This window comes from Lepidothrix coronata, unplaced genomic scaffold (assembly GCF_001604755.1).
Source record: "Lepidothrix coronata isolate B3197 unplaced genomic scaffold, Lepidothrix_coronata-1.0 Scaffold26, whole genome shotgun sequence".
Lineage (NCBI taxonomy): Eukaryota > Metazoa > Chordata > Aves > Passeriformes > Pipridae > Lepidothrix > Lepidothrix coronata.
The window spans coordinates 6933699-6946043 of NW_016690206.1; the positions used below are offsets into that span (position 1 = coordinate 6933699).

General features: G+C 40.6%; 1 protein-coding gene across 9 annotated transcripts in view; it reads right to left on the reverse strand.

Moving 5' to 3' along the window:
• Positions 1 to 12345, reverse strand: part of RNF152 (ring finger protein 152) — a 42649-nt gene that overhangs the window by 15541 nt on the left and 14763 nt on the right. Inside the window, exon 1 of one of the 9 annotated variants that reach the window (XM_017809381.1) lies at positions 8980 to 9033. The exons of 7 other annotated variants lie outside the window; for them this stretch is intronic. The gene's annotated coding sequence lies outside the window, so the exon portion shown is untranslated. Of the gene's footprint in view, positions 1 to 1000; positions 1092 to 8979; positions 9034 to 12345 lie in introns of those variants that run through there. One more of the 9 variants, XM_017809382.1, reaches the window with a different exon arrangement.

Below are 12345 nucleotides of genomic sequence, written 5' to 3' on the forward strand. Positions count from 1 at the left end.
AAGTGCCTTCACTGTCAGGTGTCTTTCACTGTAATGATTGCTGCCCTTGGGTTTTTTCTGCCAACCACAGAAATGATCAAAACATATTACTAAAGCGAGACATAAAGAAAAAATTGCTTCATATTTTGAAAATAACAGCATGGATTGGAAAAATCATTTTCTATTTTTTAAACCACTCCGTCACACTGTGCTCTCTATTTTTTAAGCAGTGAAGCCTCTGCCAGTTACTTTCATGCCGAGTTTGCAGAACACCTGCCAGAGTGTGGTCTTTGCCAATAAACAAGATCCTTAAGTGCCATGACAATTAAAAAAAATAATATAAAGATCAATACAAATTATTAGTACTCTTATTCTTATTACTAACATTCACATTCTTTGCTCAGAGCTCTCATCTTCTGGAGCAGCTGCCTCTAGAAAAAAGAGAGCGAAAAGAGCAAGTGCCAGCAGGTGGCACTCCAGAATATAAACCATTAAGCACCAGGGCTCGCAAGATCAAGAAACCCAGTTCTGCCTGGCTGTCCCACTACTGCTTTAGCACCCTCCAGAAGGTTTGTTTTGGTTTAGGATGATTGTCTCCACCCCCCGCTCTCCCAAACAGCAGGGATAAACGCTGCCAGTCCTAGCTTCTACCTTGGTGCTGGATGGGATATATCGGCAAATTGAGGTGCACCTTGTGCGGTCACTTCCAGAAGCAAGAAAGGGTACCAGCACACCCAAAGCACTGAGATCATTACTCGCTCCCTGACTGAGGGGAGAGCTCTCACTGGGCAGGTAGAGTTGCTTTCCCACCTTGTGCACAGAGAGGTGGCACTGTCTTACTTAGCCTCCCACCACTCTCCTACACTCCTCTAAACATGGTATATAGCTGAAATAATGCTGGCTTTTACTGCTTTAAGACAGTACAATCAACAGAAAACACCCCCCAACGATTAGGAAACCAGTTTCCCTTCTGTTTATTTTTAGCTGTGCCCTACAGATACATAAGAGCTACCATGCTCACCTGCATAGTTAGGAAGTGTCACTACAGATGGTTCCTTGAGGCACGGTGAAGATTCCCAACCTCCTTTGAGCCTTCTGTCTTGCTCCAACACTTGCGCTCCTCTCATATCAAAAAGTCAATCAAACTGGCACCTCTTCCAAACACTGACTGTCAGTAAAGCCTCTGCCTAGAAGTCTCATCAGCCAGAAGAAATAAATCCACCTAAAAGCTGTGGTCCATCTGGTCTTTGCATCTCTCATCTAAATGTAAGAGCAATTGCTTGTTTTGCTCTTGCTGGAAACCCCCTAATCCTTCAGTCTAAAACTGTTTAAAACACTGTGCAGCTTCGGGGAGATAGGAGGAGGTATCCTTAAACCTAGAAAAGATTGTGCCATTCTCTTAGAAAATGAAATTTTAAAGAAAAACTGTGCAAGTCAGTTGTTTTGTCCAACTCTAGCCACCAAGCATAGCAGTCAACATCTAGAGAGTTAATTAATTGGTTCAGTTGACAAAGATGCAACTCCCACATTGTTCTCCCTTGGAAAAATTCAGAGTTTAAAAACACTGAAGGTCATACAACTAGGTGGAAAAAAAGACTGCATTTTTATCAGAAGTCTTTACGAATTACCTAAAAGCTATACAAATATGGAAAGTAACCAGCCCTCTTGCAAAAAGCAAAGTATTTACTGCTTAAACTCTCCTTAAAGGCAAACCTGTACCATGGGATCCATCTGCTCATGTGGAAATAGCAGAAAAGATCTGTCAGAAAGTAATTTCCTTTCCTCTCCTGTATATGTCAGTGGATCACTGGCATTTCTCTGTTCCCCTCCCCCCAAATTGACCCCAAATATAAATAGACACAAAACTGCAAAAGTTTAAGGTCATATCTGTGGATACAAGAAACAAATAAAACCAAAGTAATGTGCCCTTCTTGCAGAACAGGGCCCACAATCAGTGCCACGATATCCACCGTGTTTAGGAAATTCCTCTATATCTAGAATTCCAAACCCATTTCCTCACAAGTAATAAACACCTTTTGTCTTAATGGTTCACTAACATCACCCACTGGAAGAGGCACAATTCAGCTCCAGGTTTATGTACTGTATGTGCTGCACAAAAGTTTGTTCAAAACATGTTTTTAGGGCTGATGGCATGGAAATAATGGGGCAACTGTTCTTGCTTATTCTGCCTTCCTAGCTGCTATCCCAATGTGGATTTGGTTCAAAACATATTCACCCGTGGAAAAACAAGTCATGAAGCATAACTGACACCCACACCAATCTTAACACTGAGCAGCAATGAAGCTTGTAACTGTATGGTGATTATCATGAGGCAACAGAAGTATTTCCAAGTTAGCAAGTTACACACTTGTTGCTGTAAGAACTTATTTGGATTTCCTGTTTCCATAGATGTCCCTGAACAGATGCATGGATGCTCTCCTCAATATCCCACCTACCTGATTGGGAAGCAGAACTTCCCAAGAATTTCCTAAGGGGTGATGAGGCTTTTGTACTCTCCTTGCTGTTAGGTACAATAAACTGCCATCTCTAATGAGCAACCTCTCTCTAGAGAGGAGACCAGACTTAGTGTGGACTCTTGGGAGCTTTAAGGTTCCCAGGCAGCAAAATGTAGGCAAGAGCATTGCAAGTAATTTCAGAAAGGCACGCAAAATTCTCTGGCACTAACTAGTCAATAGGCACAAAAAGGGTCAATCTCTTTGTAAGTTCTGAATTTAAATTTAAAAGAAAATATCATATATTTAATGGAGGTGGAGGACCAAAGAGGAAACATTAGAACACGAGCTTCTTGCTTTAAAGACCATAATTCTATCCACCTATATTCTTTTTTTAGCTTGATTTTCGCAAATGAGCTCAGATTTTGCAAGCAGACTTTCAGGCTCCTCAAAAATAGAGTGCAGGTGCAAAACACAGGTGCCTAAATGTCAGCTGTACAACCATAAGAATACAGGCATCAGACCTCCTTTAAGAAAAAAAAAAACAACTAAATATTTTCATTCCCTTATGTTGATTGCATAACCCCTCTAAAGAAAGCAGTAAAGGTCACTGAAATGCACAGGCCATTGCTGATGGAAAAATGCTACTGTGTATTGTTTAAAATGACACAAAAGAAACGAGCATCAGTGCTAGAAAATGAGGCCTGTAAAGGAGTGAACTGAAAAATTCCAAGTCAGCATTATATCCTCATTCAAAAATGTATGTGTACAGGTTACAGCTACCTCTGTGTTCCTCCTCATTTGAAAAAGTAACAGTATAATACTTTTATTAAAAGACGAAGTTGTAAATCCTTATCACTTTGTTAAATTGCTAGTGCATGATCTTTAATTTTTTTGTTCTCATTTCATAATGACCCATTAACATAGAAGATAAGAGTTTCTCCTATGGACCACACAAAGGAGTTTCAGCCAGCAGAGGAAGGAGTAGCACAGGAGTTACAGTAACCCTGTAACACTGGAAAAAATGAGTCAGGTTCCTCAAAATATGAAGGGTTTTTTGCTGTAGCTCCTCCAAGAGCTACAACCATAAAGTTTCTGTACTTGTGGAGTCATGTTTCCCCTGCCCCTCACCAAACACAGCCACTTATTTTTGGGTCACACTGACTCCAATCAGAAGGAATTAAGGAAGAAAGCAAATGTGACACACAATTCTAACTTTTCTTCAAATAACTCCTCATTACCAAGGTGAGATCATGAGTAGCCCTGGAGCTCACACCACCTTGCATCCGGGATGTGGCTGCATCACAAGAGACCTAGGCTGTAAATCAGACAGCTGTGAAAACCAGCTTGGGTCCAGATCTGCCAGTATTTCCTTCTGCCACTTATCCCTCCATATGACTCAGTAACTGTTCTCAAGAGCAGATCTTGAGATCTGGCAAGCCAGACTTGCCCAGGAATCCTTCCAATGGAAACAGGTCATTCCTCAAGCAGTCCTGGGCAATTCCCAAATGCCAACATATGTGACATGCACTGTCTGAGAGGAAAGCCTCAGTCTTCCTGACCTTTAGATAAAGAGGAGGAAGGCTAAAATCTCAAACATTCAGCAAAAGCTTTCAAAAAAGACAACCACTGGATTTTTAAGACCACCTCAAACTTATCCTGACATGCCCTAGATTTCATAATCTATTTTAAAATTCCCTTTCAACTGCTATTACTTGGGTTTTCTGTAGAAGTTGCACAAACAGGGAGAGTGGCAGCTTGCAAGAGATCACAAGATGAAAGGTAGAAGACACAGTGAAATTGAGAGAATTAAAAAACCCGTTTCTGTATGTTTGAAGACTTTCAGGAGGGTCAGGGGTTTTTTTTCCAAAGGATGTTGCTAATTAGCCAACCATAACAGTAGCAGTTGTAACAGTCCCTGTAAAAATAGCTCACTGTTTATTAAAAGCAAATTTAGAAGTAAAACAACTTCACTGAGTTCTCACTAATTTGCTATTGCTGACCAGCTTCTGTCTTCTAGGCATCCTTAAACTTCATACACTGACATATTTCCTACTGCACAGACTGACTATAATATCAGTCTGATCAATTAACAGAATTCCACCATTTCTGTTGATTTCTATTTTAAGAAGGGAATCTACTTCAGAAAATAAAATCTGAAGTCTGAAGAGTATTTTATTCCTGTTTCCAGTACATCTCCATTCCACACTTCAGAAATATTTATGCCAAATGAGAGGTCTCCTCAGATAAATCAAATCACATCTCCTACTTGCTATACTTTGAACTCCAGTATCCTAGAATCACACTTTACTACTGCGGGACAAGCCCCTAAAAATGGTATTTTGTGCTCACAAATTAAGCCAAGAAGCTGAATTAAAATAGAGAAAAGTAAGTTTTCGTGAAAATTTAGTGTTTCAAATGAGCGCCTTATGAATTACATGAAATTTAACAGCTATGTCACCTATACTAAGGGAAGTGTTGCCTTTCTACTAAATACTGGAAATTTGGCAACCCATTTTCAGAACTGTGAAATGCTGCTTATGACAGCTTGAGGTGCTTTCATACATGATGACCTGTGTTCTCAACCTCCAACAGGAACTGGGCTTCCCAGTTAGTCTGCATCTCCCATAACCACAGCGGTAACTAAACATCGAAAAGAGGAAATGGAAGTCAGTCATAAAACCAAGCCCCAAGGGACAAATGAGAAAATAAAGTATGCTAATTACAGTTTCCATGGGAGATGTTGCTAGCATTCCAAAACCTAACCCTTCAATTCTATTTTTCAGTGAAAGGAGATTTGTTTGGGGGTTTTATTCCCTCCATAAAATAAACCAATGAACTTTAACGAAATTAGGATGCAGAAAAACTCTTCCAGAAGGCAATGTAGGGCAAGTCTTCAAACCAGCTGTAAAGCCAACTGAAGAGATAAACGGCTTCACCCATTTACCACTCAGAAGCTAAGGAGGAGGGATTTTTCTGCTTCAAGAACATTCCTGAGGCCCTGTAGCAATATATCCCTGACTCCATCCTTTGCCATGCAATTCTTCCCATTTTCAGTTTAAAAGAAATCCACTACACGGGATTGGATCTTTAAACCCTTATTCATAAAAACCCCTCAAGGTTTTAGCTAGTTTCCACCAGCATGACAAAAAGACCTTGATGTATAGTCTTCATGGTGGTACCCCAGTGCTTGACACTGCATTGAAATGGAATTAGAGGGGCTCGTGGCTTCTGGATGCTGCAAACACCCCATTTCCTCATGCTGCTAACACCTCATCCTGAAATTAGAATATAAATACGTCAGGGCTTAGTAATGGGACAAGACAGCCAAAACACAAGTACCCCATCAAACATGAGGGGAAAGCAATCCTTTTCATCATCATTCCTGTGCAAGTTGCTGTAATGAAAAAAAATATTCAGAGAATTAGATACAAACACCCTCGTCTGATGAACAAACTCATTATTTCAACACAATTCAATATTCTAGAATATCAGTAGTGCTGATAACCTTCTTTCTTCAATGGTCCTTTGTTTTCTTTTCCTTACACCAAAAAAAAAAAAGTAAAAAGAGCTATTCTGAGCTGCAATACACCTGGAGAAGCAATGAATGTGCAAGCATGTGTCCATCACAGGGCTGGCTTGAGAATTGCAGCAATCTCTCCAAGAGCTGGCTAGTGCTTACTTTCCCTCAAGGCAGACCCTCAGGCCGGAAGATAATGCTTAAATTAACACTTTTGGACGTAGTTCTCCAACAGTGTCTCAACAGCAGCTGCCTCAAAGAGATCTGGAGAAGATAACTAAGAAAGTAAACCTGTTGATCTGTTGATCACAAGCTTAAATTCTGAGCAAAGATTATACTACTATCAGTAAAAAAACTAGGGGGTACTACCTAAGAAGAAGTTTAAACACACATAGTTGCAATACTGGGTCTGCAATTTAGAAAGCACCTCTATTAACAGAGTTATGCACTGGAACAAGCATCTGAACTATTAATACTGCTGTTAATGGACATCTCAGTTTTACTGGCAATAGCAAGATCTAAACTGGCCCAAATTTAGCTTCAAACAAGCCTTCTGTCCAAATTAATCTGTGTGAAACAGGGTCAGGGCTTCCCCAAGCCACATGCAAGTGACAGACGTGGTGAACCCACACATGAACCTCGGTATGCTCATGGCAGAAGAAAACTTTCTTTCACTAAGGGTGAACCTGACTAAATTATAATATTCTTTTCCCTTCTCCAGATGAAAGTTTCAAGTACCAGGAATTTCAGTAGTTCAGCAGAGCTCCACTAATGCCTCCTCCTAACCCCATTCCACTTTGAAGTGCATAATTCAATATCCAGGTCAGAAAGGAAAAGCGAGTGTGAGGGGAAGGCAGGTTCCTGTCCCTGCTCCAATGAATGTTTAATTATTTTATATTAAAAATTCATTTGGAAAAAGGCTAAAATCCAGGCAGTCTAATGGTTTTAACTATGAAGATAAAAAGATCCAAGATCAAATGCTGCTAGACAAAGGTGGGAGTTCAGTCTTAGCTTCCCTTGGGCTGAGTATCAGATCTAACTCAAGAGAGAGCAACACTAGCTCCATCACTGCTTACAGCTCAGCAGAAGGTACCTAACTCCAGAAAGGAATACAAAGGAGAAGTTCAGCAGGTTTTCCTGGAACAGAAAGAGGGCTGCCAGCTTAGAAGTCCTCCTCTTGAATCTCCCTTGAAGCCAGTTCATGTGTCTCCTGATTTGGGATGCCAGGTTTCCTGGGCCAACTTTTCTCTTAGAATTGCAAAAGAAGCTTTGTTACCTGCATCCCATAGCATACAGTGCCCAGAGGCTTGATACCATAGTAGTTAAGGTCTTTTGTGGATCTACTCTGCTGAAAATGTTCCTGTGTTGCTTTAGTGTTTGGAAAACCTCGTGACTGGTGACTGACGTTACAAATGACAGCCAACCCAACTGAGTTAAACACTGAACAAAGTGCTCCCATCCGCTGTTCCTCCTCATTGAGAGAAGTCAGGGGGTTACAGGGTTTCAAATACGCATCTGAAGTCACATCTGAAGGGTCAGTGAGTGTAAACAAAAAATAGAGTTATTCAGAGGCATTTCACAAGCAGAAGAAAAAAGTCGGTAAATAAACTGCCTGTAGCAAACAGCCCACATGAAGTTAGTTTTTGATTTAATATGTCTCAAAAACAGAACAGGTTAGCATTCTTGCTAGTGAATGAAAGCTCTCCAAATTATCACGCTGCCATACAAAAGGTTAAAAAGGGCGGGTGAGGGGAGGCATTCTCTTTGGAGAAATCAGAAGCTACATCTCCTGTGCAAACAGGAAGCCACGACCTAGGCTGTCCCTCTGGCCAGGAGGCCAGACAGGGACTCACTGGGCTGCCTGTCCAGTCAGGCAGCGCCAAGGCAGCCAGAGGCACATCAACTGGCAGGCAGGATGCTGGAAAGCTGTGGTAAAAAATCTGCCCTAAGGATGGCCATGTTTCACCAAACACCGGAGTATGCTTTTAAAATCAAGGAATATGCAACCATGTCTCCATCTCAACCACAAGTGTCTGTCCATGGCAGACATAACAAAAATTAATTTTCCAAACAAGCTGCTTGATTACTTTTTTGTTATTTTATATGATTCCTCATTCTCGGAGGGCCCCATCATTGCCTTCAGCTAAAGCCATATCCAAAGGACAACATCCCAGGCAGCTTTCACCATGTGACATGAGCTTAGACAGTAGCGGGCATTTCCTTTACTTACTACAAGCTGATGAACTCCCACTGGATATTTAATTCAGACTCTAAGCTGTATTCACCAATCACTTGAAAGTTAAATAATTATCCCATTTAAAGAAATCTAACAATTATATTTTGCATCCCCCTCCCTCAGCTATTGCTCTTGTGACAATATTCATCTTGTCCATGACAACTATTATCTGCTATATAAATATTGATGATCTGAGTAATTGCTGTTCTGTACATAATGCTTCTCACAGATATAAATTTCTCTGTCTGAAGTAGGCTGCTGACAATGTGCTTTCCTCCTTTTGCATGGCAATGAAACATTACTGAAGGTGTCACTGGGTGGGGGGGAAGGGTGAAGAAAGAAAAAAAGCAGCGAGTAAAAACAGCCCTTGAAGAGGATAAATGCAGTGATGTTTGTCTATGCTGGGAAGACTGAATAGTACCAAAGAACAGGAAGTTAGTTAAGATGGTATTCAGGCAGCATAAGTTTAGCCTACACTGTGCCAACACCAGGCACTGCTGAAAAGGAAAGAACTGCTCTGGACCCAACACTGGCCACCAGTGCTAACCCGGAATACCACGTTCTTGGGACATGTTGTATACAACATTGTACCCCCTCGTGGTTCACTGACAGCAGGGGTTATTTCTTCTGCATCAAAATCCAATCAAAAATCTTGAACTAGAGGAAGAACACCACGCTGAACATCGTGCTGGGACATCCAATGCCACCCTGTAACCTATGCCAGCACAGGGCCGACATGTCACACAAAAGCAAAGATGGTCTTTAAGCATCCAACACCCATCTATACATACCACAGGCACAAAACAGCATTTCTTCAAAGCCTTTTGCTGGCTCAACATGTTTACCCAGCAGGCTTTGTGAAGTCAGATAGTCCTCTGTCTTCCTGCAACTGTCAAAAACTGCTGGAATCATTCCACTGCATGTCCTGGCTCATCTGATCACATTGCCCCCTGGTCTGGCAGTACAAAGACCCAATTTTGACAGAGCCCTCCCACTAGCACATGGACACACACTTCCAGACTTGAAATTTGCCTCTGGACAGTCAACAGTATGTAAGAGATGATGGCTTTCCTTAGTGGACACAGACCTCCTACAATATAAAACCTGAGTCTAAACCTCAATAAAATTACCTCTCTGGAATTATGGGTCAAGAGACAACTTTTTTCAGCCACATAAAATTTGGCAAGGTTTATGCTAAGAGTTTCTTTGTAGAAATATTCTTTTTCTAAGGTCTTCACCCATCATTTACACTATCTGGAAACAAACACTGGACAAACACCTTTCTTAAATTTAAAAAAAATTCAAAAATACATATGCTACAAAAATTAATGGGGAACTAAAAATCTGCCTAGTTTACATCTGTGTTACTGAAGATTAACAGAGGGTATGAAGAGGATGGAGAAAGGAACAGGAGAAAAGATACTGGACTCCCTACAGGAGCTGGAGGCCAGGGCAGGGGCCAGAGGTGGGTAGGGACAGAGAGCAAGCAGGAAGCAAGGGAGAATACAGATAACATACAAGCAACATTTGGAGTCTGGAGGTGGTGAAAGAGGAACTCAATGTTTGTAACCAACAAAAGAAGCAAGAGTCTGAAGTCTTACTTTCTCTGTTGCCTTGTTCAAACAACTACATAGTAAGGCATTATACATTATATATATATATATACATATATATGTATATATATATACACAATATATTATTATATATATATACAATATATACAATATACATTATATATTATAATCACAGCAGCCACAAATTTTTAGATATATATATATATTATAAGCACATGATCAGACAGTCAAAGTAGTCTCTAAACACTCATGCAACCTATCTGTTCCCTGCGACACTGAGCCATCTGCTTGTTCAGTGTATCCCTTGTCATATAATTAATTCCCCTTCTACTTTACGTAGCTTCTTTCCTTCTCCCTTAATTTCTATAATGCTTTGGGTTTTATATGTTACAACTGCTGTACATCTCTGAATCTTGAAGGGAAGTTGCTTCCAGCAGAAGATTAAAGGCTCAATTCTTATCAGTAACTCTGGGCATGCTTAACTAACACTATGCCACATAACATAGCCTAATTAGTCCAACAGGTCTTTTAAAAATAATCCACATGACCTCAGTTCTTACACTGAGTCATTTTGGAGATCAGTTGAAACAGAGCCCTGTGTAACATCAACAGCACGCTGCATTACTTGAAGCAGACCGGATCCTAACTACAACAACCACATAACTCCCACTATCTCACCTCTGCCTTGTTTTTCCCTCTTCTGTTTTTAAGACAAGACACAATCTAGTGAGCTCTAGCAAGTAGCCAGGCTTACCTACATGGCCTCCTAGATTTCTCAGACCTACTTTGGTTGTGTGCAGACTAGATGTAACACACTATATATGCACATGGAATGCTCTACTGCTAATACAAATTATTTTGCATGCAAACACAAAATGCAGGTGGGGTCAAGCCACTAACTGCCCAATTCACAAGCACAGACTTTGTACTCTTAGGCTTTTACATGCATATTAATTTCAATGCAGTGAAATGTACCTATAACTTTGAAAGTCATGTTAAAACATCTTTAAGAAACGTGACTCAAATCTTTAGTGTTAGCATTCCTGAGTCACTGAAAAGTAAAACTAAATTTCCATTGAATAATACTCTTATTTTCTAGGTGGTTCTGAATCCCATGTTTCACTGAAATCATGGACACACTTCACTGAAGCTATGCCTGTTCAACCACCTTTTCTTGTATAGCAATGTCGATCTGGAGCGTAAAGAAATACCATCTCCATCCACCACAACTGCATTGCCAAATTTCCTTAGAGAGGATGCAAAACAGCAGTATTCCCAGCTCAATGTGTTTTCATGAAGAGAGTAGCAAGTTTCATCACATCTGTGCCCAAGTCGCTATGTCCACAGAAAGAAATGCTTCACTGCATTTGTATCCCGCTACAGTCTCTCTCACGGAGATATGAAAATGCAATTTCACTATAAAAATAAATACAGTGGAGTGAATAAGTTCTTGCACTGGGCATATGGCCATCTATTTTCATTGCTTTCAAAAAGCCACTGCGCTAAGACCGAGGAGGCAGACGCTGTGTGGATTACAAGACCCCATTTCTCTAGCTTTTTCTGATTTGCTTCAGGTTTCCTGGGGAGAGCAAGGGTTGCAATATGGTATTTGTGCCTCCCAGATGCTAAGTACCCTTTCTTAAGAAGCAAGGGCAGGTGGATGTTACATTTACCTTCCTCTACCAGTGTAAGATCCGTAAGCGGGCCTTTTAGTTGCAGCCAAGGCACAGTGAAAGAGGGAACCTTGAACTGTGATGAAGGAACAACTACATCATCAGCATGCATCCTTTAAAATGGCACAGAGACCTGTATGGTTTTGGGAGGTGCAGCACACCTACTAGTCATTCCCTTTGACAGGACAGAACTACTTTGCACCAGCTTATTACAGGAAAAGCATTCACAGGAAGAGATTTTGCCAATACCCGAAGTTTTGTGCTTTACACAACTAGAAAAATATAGTCAAAAGACTGACAGAAAGTGTACAAGCACTATTCTAATCAAATTTATTTACATTATGTACTTCTGATACAGAATACCAGCTACCAAATACATCACCCAATAATTCAAAGACCTAATAACCAGTTTGAGATTCCACGCAATCCGCTGAAACTGCTGTACTGATAAACCTCTTTCTTCTACATTTTTCACAGAATCACAGAATATTCTGAGTTGGAAGGGACCCACAAGGATCAGAGTCCAACTCTTAAGTGAATGGCCCATATGGGGATTGAACCCACAACCTTGGTGTTATTAGCACCAGGCTCTAACCAACTGAGCTAATCTCCACAGTTTTGGCTGCAGAAGGTAAGGTGCCAGAAACCTATCTTAGAACAGGAGCTGATGAAATGGGAACATTTACCAAAAAAAATAATACAATACAGTTCACAAACTGGTTTGCTTACCAAAGGAACATATTTAGTAGTTTCCTTTTATGCAGCACTAAAGAACTGCAACTTGCATTTCTTTTGTTTATGACTTCTGTGGCCTAAGACCTTTTCTTCTTCAGCTAATGCCTAGGTGACTCCCAGTTTTCACTTTGAGAATATTCCAAGAATATTCAAGCTGAAGAGAGTCTAAACACAT